Source organism: Scardinius erythrophthalmus, assembly GCF_964197995.2.
Source record: "Scardinius erythrophthalmus genome assembly, chromosome: 16".
In the NCBI taxonomy this organism is placed as follows: Eukaryota; Metazoa; Chordata; class Actinopteri; order Cypriniformes; family Leuciscidae; genus Scardinius; species Scardinius erythrophthalmus.
Window position 1 is genome coordinate 35,940,616 of NC_138236.1, and position 12,564 is coordinate 35,953,179.

Consider the following 12,564-nt stretch of genomic DNA (forward strand, 5'->3'; position numbering starts at 1 on the left):
GCAGCAGCTGCTAGCTGTGAAGTGGCGCTAGGTGAGGATAACGTTAACACACTCACATGGATATAGGTGGATTTGCTTAGAGCCAAATGCAACATCACCTCTCCCCAGTGCGCCCCTCTTACCCCCCTCTCAATTACTTACTATACTGTTTTGGCGCTTGTAAATGTGACGTGAAAGATCCCTAGCGCACGTGAACTGATCATCTCTAACGTAACTAGCTAATAGTGAATAAACACGAATGACTATTGAAAGATACAGTTCAACTTACCAAAATGTATATTCCTCCTCATACATAATACCGATCAATCAGTGTTTTTTCAACAGCGGAAAGGGTCAATAAAACAGCTGGAGAACAATTATGTCACATACAATTTAGGAACTCAGGAAAGCTGTTTTTTTTTCTTGAGAAAAATTAACCCTATCTTGTGTACCTAATATTTATCCAAATGAGTCAATATTGAATCAAATCACAAGAATTGAATTGAAATCGTGAAATTTGTCAAGCAATAAAAAACCGTAGCTTACCAGAAATTGTACCATGTAAACATTGTAACATGTTTCTGTTTAGTTACTAAATGTTTTGACAATCACAATACACTTATTGTGATGCAAGATTTTTCAGGTGTTATCTGAAACCTTATTCTCTGTTGGGTTCCATCGTGACTATTAGTTTGTGTAGTGCTACACTTTGTGTGTTCTCTGCTTTCCATCTTCATTTTGGAGTAAAGAAATGTATGCAGGGTTTAAAGGGAAAGTTGTTTTTTTTTCTCCTCTTCAACCTTTACTTCCCCATAGATTAGCTTTACCTGGCTATCCATCATTCAGTCTGTATTTTTTTTCGTTATCTTTTAAAAATCGGATGGGGGGGCCCCCATACATACTTTCGCCTTGGGCCCCCAATTTGCTAAATCCGCCACTGGCGAGACTACCTGCATTTACAGTAGATATAGTCATATATTCATAATAAAAATCAGTTTGAGTGTCCGCTGCGATATCTTGAAATTTTAACCGTAGAGGGGTTTTCCCGTGCCCTGACACGCTAGTCATTTGCGTCTTGCTTCTCCGTGTTCACTATTGACAGACTGTCTCTTAAAGACAGTCTTTGCCGCCATCTAATGGTGAAATACTGTAAATATAGTTGTTCCTACCTCTGATGTCGCGCGATGCAGCAGATTCACTTCTCGACACTGCATTCACTCACCGAACTTTTGACTGAGTGCTTATGACGTCACAACCAGAACTCCCGAGGATGGAAATGGTTATTATTTAAAGTCGCGAATTTATGTTCTTGTTGCTTCAAACAATTAGATGAACCTTTTTCTTTTCTTTTTTATCACTCGTGAATGTTTTAAATTACTTTTATATAGATTTTGATTTACCCTGCCAGCTCTAGACTTTCAATCTAAAACTATGAAAATTCATTGTAAAACTATGATAAACCGAAAATAAATAAACATATAACATTTTAATAGCCTATTTATCAAGTGAAAATGATTTCTTCAAAAGTTATTGTTTCCAGTTACCAAAGAGCCAACAAAATGAAATGAGGTGAACAGTAGCCTATACATAAAAACCAGGTAAATTTCTCTGTTTCTGCTGTTTTTATCTATGATGCGATTTTTGTCAAATTATGCACAAATAAAAAGATAATTTGTTAGTAGTTAATATAAAATATTATTGGTTTGTATTCATTCATAATCATCAATTCCAACACTGAATGTTATCAAAAAGAATACATATTTTTTAGTTGGCCCATTGACTTCAATTTTAAAATATGTTTGCTGAACTAGTTTCATAGTTCATTCAAACTGAGATGTTTTATTTAGTCCAACATTTAGAAATCTAGTGTGAAGATTCTGTCAATTACAAATTACAAAAAAAGTTTGTTTATCATTTTATTTGTTATATGATAATAGGAAAAGTTGTGGAATTAGTTACTAAGCAATTGTATACTGACGCTGCTAACATAAAATACTTAACTGCCAAAAGATGCATACAATTATTTGCATTTAAAGCACACGAAAAAACATATTAAGGTTTTTTTTTCTCAGCATGGAATAGTTCAGTCAACAGATGCTTGACATACACATGTTGACATACAAATACAAAATTAACTTTAAAATGTACTCAATTGAAATGTGCTTAAACACTACCGATTTGTTTAGATACAAACTCTCTTCATGCAAAATCGAGATGGTCCTCACTGCAGAACACGAAATCCAGGGGGAGGAGTTGGATCTAGATCCAACTCCTCCCACCTTACATATACCCAAACCTACCCATCTCCACCCCCTGATCCCTAAACCCATCCCTAAACCTACCAATCTCCACAACTTAGATCTGGATCCAACTCTGCCCCCTGGATCTCGTGTATTGCAGTGAGGTGCTACTGGCAAAATCTAGCTTCAAAAAATGTCATCTTAAAAAATGAAAATGTACAGTTCACTTCACCTCTGTAGAACCGTTAAGAGCATCAAGACACCCTTATAGACTTAAAGTGACATCCAGTCTAAAGAGTCTATTTAGTCAGTTACAAAATCTATATTTACTGACAAATTTCCTGAATAAAGACTGAAAACCAATTAAGTATAATCTGTCTTTTACATTAAAATGTACAAAAACCCCGTTGCTATAAGCTTACCATAGTCAGTGGCGTCATGCCCATTCAACGTAAGGGGGCACGTGCCCCCTCAGATTTTTCCTCCCTGATAATTTTTTTGTCACAACTTTATTCCTATTATGCTCCATAATATACCAGAGCCTATAACGACTCAAATGTATTCTTCTGGATGTGTAATAAATCGGTCAGCGTCAGCCCGCCCCTTTTTCCTAATATGGTGTCTGTGTCTATCAAATCTAGAGCGCTCTAGAATCTTTGCTGTGTATGTTCAAGCAACTCACTCGTCTCGCACATTGAGCTGGCAATGTTTTACATATGGTCTTGAAGTGGTAAGTGGGCAAAGCAACAAATCGGCATTGAATTAGTTATCGGATGATATTAAAAGGTAGTGGGATGATTATTTGTGGTTGACCTGGAAATTTTAACTTGATCAAAAAGTTATGGATTTGATATTAGCTGCGAATTCAGAGCATTAACTTAAGTTGTGTCAGTGTAACGTTATCGATAGCTAGTCTAGTCTAACCGTAAACTAGTTGGCTAACGTTACTGCCATACAAAGCCATAGTAACGTTATCTGATCGGTTTTGAAACATCTGTTCTGTTTTGTCTTGTGTCAAAGTCTCCAGCTGGTTCAATTGTTTTCAGTTTCATAGAAACGAGGGTGTTAAATTTGTTGTAGGCTAACTGCAAAATCCAACCTAACGTTATCAAGGCATCGCTATATGGTTCATGGCTAGCTACGCATCATGGCTAGCTACAGCCCTTCTGTCTGGTTCATAGGTTAAATGTACAAGTTTCAAGTTACTAGCTTTTCTGTTAGCTCATAAATTACTCTTTACAAGTTCCTTATTTAAAATATAATAATGAGCAGTGTAACTACAGTATTTCAATGATTTTACTAAAGTAATGTTACATATTACATTTGATTTGATTACTTTTTTACATTTCTGTCAAATATTAACCATTTTCAAATAAACGGGGTAGTGTTAACCTTATTCAGCACTGAAATCTGTCAAACTTCTTTCAAAGTCCTTCATCACATATTATTATTAAAATAACTTCATTTCAGAGCACCACAAAGTCAGACCTCAGCACCTTTATGTACCTTTAATGTAAGATCGTTCTTAGGTCACAAACCAATTTAAAATCATAACATAAAAACTGCAATGGTACTGTTTTTAAAATCATGTGTAGTAGGCCTAAGTGTACAGTAAGTGTGTGTGTAAACATGCTTTAATGAAGTAGACTTCAAAAGCTTTTGAATTTGAGCTTACAGTTCTTTCATCAACCTGTCTTTTACATAAACTTACAAAATAGATACTTTAACTTAGTCCTCAGAGGAGGGTTGCTGCTAGCTCCGTTAATGTATTTCTGTCCCTCCCAAACTGCATTGAAATGGTATGTTTAGCAGCCAGAATTTAAAAATGTTCAGGAGGAGAAACCCCCTGACCCCTCCTAACATGATCCATATCACCCGTCAGAAAACAATTGCAACGTCTCAGATTGTGCCCCCCAGAATTTTGGCTTGCATGACGCCCCTGGTCAACTACATTAAAGATCATGATGTTTAATGTCAGAAATGTCAGACCTTAATCTGCAGGAAAACTAGGCTAGATCTGGTTGTGCTGAAGCTTTCTCTCACTCACAGAGGTGGTCCTGATGTTCAAAACAATCAGTCAACACTTTGTTAAAACTTCGCACAGCCCAAAAGATGCACACACACACACACACACACACACACACGGCTCAGGAAGAGACATTTATACATACACACACACACACACACACACACACACACACACACACACACGGCTCAGGAAGAGACATACATACATACATTTTGTAGTTCTGAACTGGATCTGGAACAATATTAGCTGTTATAGTGAGCAAGGATCCACACTTTGAAAATCTGCTGGAAATAGTAGACCATCCGGGGACTTCTGGCATACTCTTTTCAACATACTATGCTTTGGGACACACTTATTTTAATCTCACATACTGTTTAGGATGGATAGTATGGACACTGAGACGCAGGGAATGAGAGGAGAGACACTCACAGGCAGAGTCCGGCTCCCGTGAACACTGTTAATGGCAGACTGGGCCTCAGAGTGACTCTGGTACTTCACAAACGCACAACCTGAGAAAACAACATAAACATCAGATTGAGTCTGTGTTTGTTAACACACAGTCTCCCACGCATGTGTACGTGTTTGTTAACAGACCTTTGCTGGTGCCGTCAGGTCCTCTCAGCACTGTGCACTCATCGATGCTGCCGAACGGTTCAAACATCTTCTTCACGTCCAGATCAGACTGTTGCCTTCCCAACATCCCCACAAACAGCTTCCGGTCCTCTGAAAAGAGGGAGAGAGGGAGAAATGGTCATGATCAGTTCTTCAACATCATGGACCTGAGTTTAAAAACTCCAGGTTTTTGTGTTTAAAGGGTTAGTTCACCCAAAAATGAAAATTCTGTCAGTAATTCCTCACCCTTATGTTGTTCCAACCCCGTAAGACCTTCGTTCATCTTCGGAACACAAATTAAGATATTTTTGATTAAATCTGAGAGCTGGATCACTCCTCCATAGGCTTCTAAGGCATTATAACTTGCTGGCCCAGAAAAGTTATTAAATACATCGTTAATATAGTCCAAGTGACCACAGTGGCTCAATCTTAAGTTTATAAAGCGACGAGAATACCTTTTGTGCGGAAAAAAAGAAAAAAAAAAGTTAGTTCACATAGTAAAACAGCGCAGCGCTTCTGTGTTGTACGTCACACGCATCACACACATGACCAGCGTCGGCCAATAGTGAGCCTACGTGTGACGTACAACACAGAAGCGCTGCGCTGTTACACTACGTGAACTAACTTTTTTTTGTTTTTTTTTGGCACACAAAACGTATTCTCGTCGCTTGATAAACTTAAGATTGAGCCACTGTAGTCACTTGGACTATATTAACAATGTCTTTAATAACTTTTCTGGGCCAGCAAGTTTCAAACCCTTAGAAGCCTATGGAGAAGTGATCCAGCTATTTAATCAAAAATATCTTAATTTGTGTTCCGAAGATGAACGAAGGTCTTACGGGGTTGGAACAACATGAGGGAGAGTAATTACTGACAGAATTGTCATTTTTGGGTGAACTAACCCTTTCAGTTTAGCCAACAAAGCCACAGTCCCGTCAGCCTCCAGCAGAGGGCCAGATGAGCCGACTATAATATGAACACACTGCGTGTGAGTGTGGGTGTGTTGTGTTTTGCTGCATTTACATTTTAAAAGCATTGATAGGGTCAGTTTAACAGATCTTTTTCACTGCTGAAACATCCTTTTAGACTGTTGGTGATATTCAATGTAGTCTATTTTATTCCAAATTTAGCAAACATTCGAACTCACAGGCCTGTAATTACACATTCAACATGTACCTCTGCTCTACACTCTTCAAAATAAAGGTTCCCTGAAGATCCTGTAACAGCCATGGAAACTTTCCATTGCACAAAACTGAAAAATACTGCATCATCTAGAATATTGATAACTCATAAATGCTTTCTAGAATGGCAATTTATCAATGAATTATGACTAATTTACAGCCATTGTGACATGTTAAAAAGTAACTGTAGTCTAATTGCTGTCATGTTATGTCTGAGTTTTTAGTTTAGTTTGAGTTGGACTCTTAGCTTACGTTCACTCTGTCAATCCAAATCCGATTATTTGTGTATCCGATTGGAATTTGATCTAAAATTATTGACTGTCAACACAGTGTATCGCAACTGTTCAGATCTGTTTTTGTGTGTCCCGTGCCGCTCTTTTGTTTACCAGAATATGTGCATACCGCAACATGGAGGGGTTTGCAATAGAGATGTTGTCTTATTTATAACATGCAATTGTGTAGCCTCTGCGCTGGACTACTGTGTCTTCTGAGGCAGCGGCATGAACCTTAGGAGGCTTGTCTCATTTATATTGTCATTTTCTGCTCATCCGGCACTTTGCAACAACACAATCTTGTTTCTGTAGCGACATTCAGTGCTTCCTATAACAATGTCTGACGTGTCTGTTTAATGTGGCATTAGAAAGTCACATAAACCATGCAAAATCCAATCATAGCGCTGAGACTGAAACGTATTTCCAGAAATGTGATTTGAATAGAATTTAAAACCACATATTAATGTAGCTCTAAATGGATTTGTATTTCACATGATTTTTTTATTGTTGCCGTTCACACTTGCTAAATCTGCTCGGATTTCAATCGGATATGCACAAAATCGGATTTGGACTGACAGTCTGAACGAGGCTTTAGTTGGTTTGTCATTGTGGCCTGATTTTTCCCTTTGTTTCCTTGGTTTTCACATTTGCATTAGTTTCTATGATTATTTATTGTTGGATTTATCAGCCACACCTGATTCTTGTTGTCCTCCCTTTGATTACCCTTAGCCCTGAGCTTGAAGAGTTCTTTGTTTACGCGTTAAGGAGAGTGAACCTTCAGACTAACATGTTGTGACGAGTCATTGAATCACTCTTTCTCTCTTCAGCTGCTATGTCGACAGTCATTACCCCCGCCAAAGGGAATGAGTCGAAAAGCAGGGAGCCTGCATCCCGTCCGTGTCCAGCGTCATGCGGAGCAACCGTCTCGGGCAGGGACCCCCATCCCTTGTGCATCGTTTGTATGGGCGCTAAGCATGCTCAAACATTGCTCGCGGAAATTTTTTTATTTTTGTCAACAAGGAAAAAACAAGGTAAAAACAAGTATAATTATTCATATTATTATTATCATTCTTAAGATGCAAAGTCTTCTCTTTATGGAGAGCAGTGTTTTAATCTTGAGCTATACAATTTATGTTGAATTAAAAGAAAGGTATTAAAATGGTGTATAACACAAACTATTTTAACAACATTGTACAACAAGGATGTTTTTGTCAAAGAATAACCATCCAAAATTAAGAGGTTTAGCAACGCTTGCGGACATTAGCTCGCACAAAAGCAGTGACCAAATCTTCCATGTTCAATGACCTCCTTATGTTGCGCTCTATTGATATAAGTGCCAGTCCTCTCAGTCTTTCTTGGCTCATGGATGATCTGAGGTAAGACTTTATCAGTTTCAAAGCTAAAAAGCTTCTCTCTCCAGAAGCTACAGTGACAGGAAGTGTCAGAAGGAGACGTAGTGCTATGCTGAGATTGCTGTACAAATCCAGCATGTCCTCACTGTAAATGTAATTCAGCATGTCTTGTTGGCACGTAGAGACATGATCAGGAAAGGTATGGATGGCTGATCTGACCTCCAAAACTAAATCCTCTGCCTCAATGTCATGAAGCATCTTCTCTAAGGTTTTGCATTTCACTTGCAGTTTATTCTCTTTTACAGCTTGCCTCATGTTGTCTTTGGAAAATAGAAAACTGTACAGTGCATACACATCTAACATTTTTGAGAAGCGGTCGTTGAGACTTCTAAGTGCAGTGTCTACTAAAGGGAGAAAGAATTCCATTCTGAATGCCTCTTCTGGACTGTGTAGAGTGTCTTCTGCTGCTGAGTCACAGTCAAAATGCTTTGGTGTTCTTTTCTGTCTCTTTGCAGGAAGTATTTTTTTCAATCTTCAGTTCCTCTGCAATGTCCATGGCATCTGATTTACAGCAAGACAACCCACTTACTCTAAACTGCATAAGATAACCTCTCACACCTTCTGTTTCTCTTCTGAGTGTTTCCAGAGAAGAATTTGGACTCTGCAGAAGTTTACTCGTGGTTTATCTGGTACAAAATATTGTACCAGATAATGGTGCATAAAAGGAAACGCCATGTGTTCATTTCACTGTGCAAACTTTTGGCAGTGGACAATGTTTCAGCATCCCTCTTTTCAACAACAAAAGTCTGAAGTGCAGACAGTGCTTCCAAAACCTCCTGTAGGTGGTAACGCAACACTATAACACTGTCTATTCAAGCTTCCCACCTGGTTGTTGACAACATTTTTAAAGTCAACTGCGTGACATGTTGCTCGAGAACAGCCCACCGTTGCACTGAAGAGCTGAACAGATTGTAGAGTCGTTGGAGCAAACCAAAAAAGGACATAGACATAACAGATGACTTTGCTGCATCTGAAGCAACAAGATTTAGTGTGTGTCTGCTGCAGGGCACACACAGAGCTTTGCTGTTTATTTGCAAAATTCTGGCCTGCGCACACCTTGTTTGTGGCCCATCATATTGCTACCATTGTCATATGATTGGCCGCGACAGTCAGAAATGTTGAGCCCATATTGCTGAAGGAAGCCTATAGAGTCTCTGTTAGCCCTCTTCCGGTTGTGTCCTTAACATAAAAAAAGCCAACAAAATGCTCCGATATAGCTGCTCCAACAGATGTTTCACAGTTTACTATTCTAAGCACCAATGACAGCTGTTCCTTGTGTGACAGGTCTGGTGTGCAGTCCATTATGACAGAGTAGTACTTGGCCAGTTTAACTCTTCGCATTATTTCCTCAATGATTTTCTCTCCTACCAAATTTATAATCTCATTTTGAATAGTTGGACTTAGATAGTGTACTTTCATCTCTTTGTTTTTAATTCTTTTCAAATGTTCATTGAGCACAGAATCAAACTGACCCATGAGTTCAACCAGTGACAGAAAATTCCCATTGCGATCATCAAATGGTACATTAGATATACCCCTGAGGGCTTGGTTTTGTTCAGCCAGGTGACAGATAATGGCTATGACTCCGTGTATAACTGCTTTCCGGTGTTCAATTTCAAGTTGCATGAGATTTTGGTAGGTTTGGTCGATGGCAGTTTGAGTTAGCAATCTTTTTTGTAGATCATGCGACTTTTTAATTGACTCTGAGTGTGCTTTTGTGTATTCATGTTCTTTAAGGTGATGTGCAAGGTTCTTCCATGCACAATAACCATGGGTGCTTAGAGCGTTGTCTCTTTTACTAAACAGTAAACAGGTAAAACAAAATACAGCATCAGTGCTCACAGAATACAGAAGCCATGACCTCTGGATTTTTTTCCCCATTTTTCATCGTTATCTTATAGTTGTCTTTTGTGAACCTTCTCGGTGTGAACGCTTCTCCTAAGCGTTTTTAGGAAAATCAAAGTCCACAGTTTGAACTGGTCCATTTCTAACAATTTGACAACGAGTTTCATCATTTATTACGTCTGGCCACAACCCAGGACCAACACTGAGGGTTGCAGTAAGTGCAGCCTCTTCAGATTCAGGAGGAGTAGATGTATCTTTTGCTGGAGAAGTAGAGGAGCTTTTTTCGGCTGGAGTGGTGGAGGTGGAGGTAGTAAGAAGCAATGGGGCGCAGTCAGTCTCAAACTGAGATGATGATTGACTGCTCCTGGCTGGCTCTCTAGAGTTGGCATCTGAAGTTCCATCACAGCCTAAAAGAAATAGTTAAATACAGATTTTTAATAGTAATAATAATAATAATAATTTATTATTATTATTACTGTGTTATTATTATTATACTAATTTTAATATAAGTAATTAAAAATAATTATTTTAGATGTAACACATACCTTCAGCTTGTGAAGAGGTGGCATTATCAATTGGCACAGACAGAAATTTAAGCAAAGCAAAAAAAAAAAAAAAAAAAAACATTTGGTGAATAACCATACATTTATTGTTATTCTCATAGCATATCATGAAAGTGAGGTGTGGAGGATTCGATATTTACTTTACAGGAAAAGAACTTCACTTCCCATAATGCCACAGACAGTAACGTCATACACAAAACTACCTGTTGCGGACGGTTCAAAGTGTTGAGATGTGTTGATGAAGAAGAATAGAAGGACAAACGCGAAGGAAAAAGGGCATTTTTCTCCAGATGGAATAGAAACATCACCAACGGAAATTGAAAGCCTGCGTACACCTAAAATCTAACCGGACTTGGTGGATTATTTTGTTTGGACCTAACTGCATGGGAGTCATTGGACCACCTCATTTTGTTTGGAATTGACAAAGTTTTTACCGTGACCGCAGCCGAAGGGCAGACAGCCGTCAAGAGTAAGTGACAACATTTCTCTAGCTTTTGCCTTTATACATGGCAAAAAATCTCATGCGATCGTAATCTGGGCTCGTGCATCAAGAGGATTTAGTTTTCGAACGCTGTAGCTACAACAGTGAAGGGGCGAGAAGTTGTCTAGTGTGTATTTTATGCTTAAATTCTGCAAACAGAACAAAGTTGTGTATGACTATAAGTTGAACTTTTTCACCCTCTAACAACGCTCACATCTACCGTTGTGTTTGGTCACTGATGTCAAGGTTTATGTTCGCAGAGATGTGAAAACACGTCAGACAGTTGTATTTGGAGATAATAATGGTTTACTTACCGCTGTGTCTTTGGCGTTTTTCCTCTTCTTCTTTCTTTCTCTGTCTTTTGGAAAATCCTGAAGGGTATGAGCGCTTCATGATGACATTTTTAAATTTAAATGCCCGCGTAGCGCTGAGTGTGGGAACGACAGTTTCTCTTCCACTAACAGCTAGTGGGGGACCGGATGGTAGGGGTGCGACGGTGGATGTCACTTCAACATTACAGTGATTAGGGCACTCATAGTGTTTGTCGTTGCATAGGGGGAATCCCTCTAGTTTGGGGGGCCCCTCTCACGGAGTAGTACCAGAGCCCGTCTACGGAGAGCCTTGGCACTTCCTATTAGCCCCATTGTATCGATCTTGGTTGCAGTTCCATTAGAATTCCACTGGGGGTGATCGCGAGCGAGTGCAGACTGAATGGGAGTCTATGGGGCTAGACGGCTAAATGTGTCTCTTTCACCCGATTGCCGTTGAGACATCTCAGATTTTATTGTAGGTTTTGCAAGTTCAACATAGGTTATAGGTCGCAAGTTGAATGAACGAGTACTTATTTCTTTTCGATTTCTTACAGGTTGAGTTGTTGTTGCCCATAACACGCTAGCATTCTGCTGACGTCATTGACATTTTAAAAGACTTTTTAAACAAATAAGTGACTCTAAAAAATCTAACACCCAGCAATGTGTAATTTCTTTGCATCTCCTTTCGAATACAACATTCAAATTACTAGAGAAAAAATTATATCCTGAGAAAAGTGGATTTTGAGGGTTTTTCGCCATAGACCTCCATTCATTCTGCACTCGCCTGCGAGCGCCCCCGCATGGACAGAGACGTGTTACTGCAGCCAGTCCAGAAACCGGAAGTAAGCAGAGAGTGCCAATTCTCTTCCTATTAGACATTCTCTGGTAGTACTGGAGAGTGATAGCGCTGTCTCACTGTGGTGGTTTGTTTACAATGGTTGATACTGTTTGACGAGGGCAGATACACAACCTAAACGACCATGCGGCCATCGGGGGCCCCCTTCAGCTGGGGGCCCTAGGCAGCTGCCTACCTTGCCTACCCCATTGCAACGGCTCTGTGCGCAGCTCATCCGTGGGTTGTAAACACAATTTTACGGGGGTACAGACTTCAGTTTGCCATGAAACCACCCAGATTCAATGGTATGATAGTCTCAGTGGCCGAGGGAGAATCAGCTCGCGTCCTGACGGCCGAGATAGACACTCTTTTAGACAAACGAGCCATCAGAGTGGTGCCAAAGGAAGTGAGCTGTCAGGGTTTTTACTCTCATTACTTTGTGATTCCAAAGAAAGGGAGCACATCTCTGAGCCCAATTTTAGATCTCCGTGTGTTAAACAAGCACCTACGGAAGTGTTCATTCAAAATGTTGACACACAAGCAGAGCATGTGAGCGGAGTGGAGCGGGAGCAGGCGGATCTTGGCCAGAGCGCAGAGCAGAGCATTTTTAAAAGGACGGAGCGTTGGTTTCCCGCTCCAATTTTGCTCCGCTCACACCACGAGTCTGAAGCATGCTCAGTCAAGCCTGACCCAGAATCCGTCTAGCACAGTGAGCAACAGTAGACTATTTTCAGTAAAAACTCGGCTCAATAATGGAGTTCAGAAAGTAGGCTACTTCAAAAAGGAAAATGAGAAGTCAGGTAA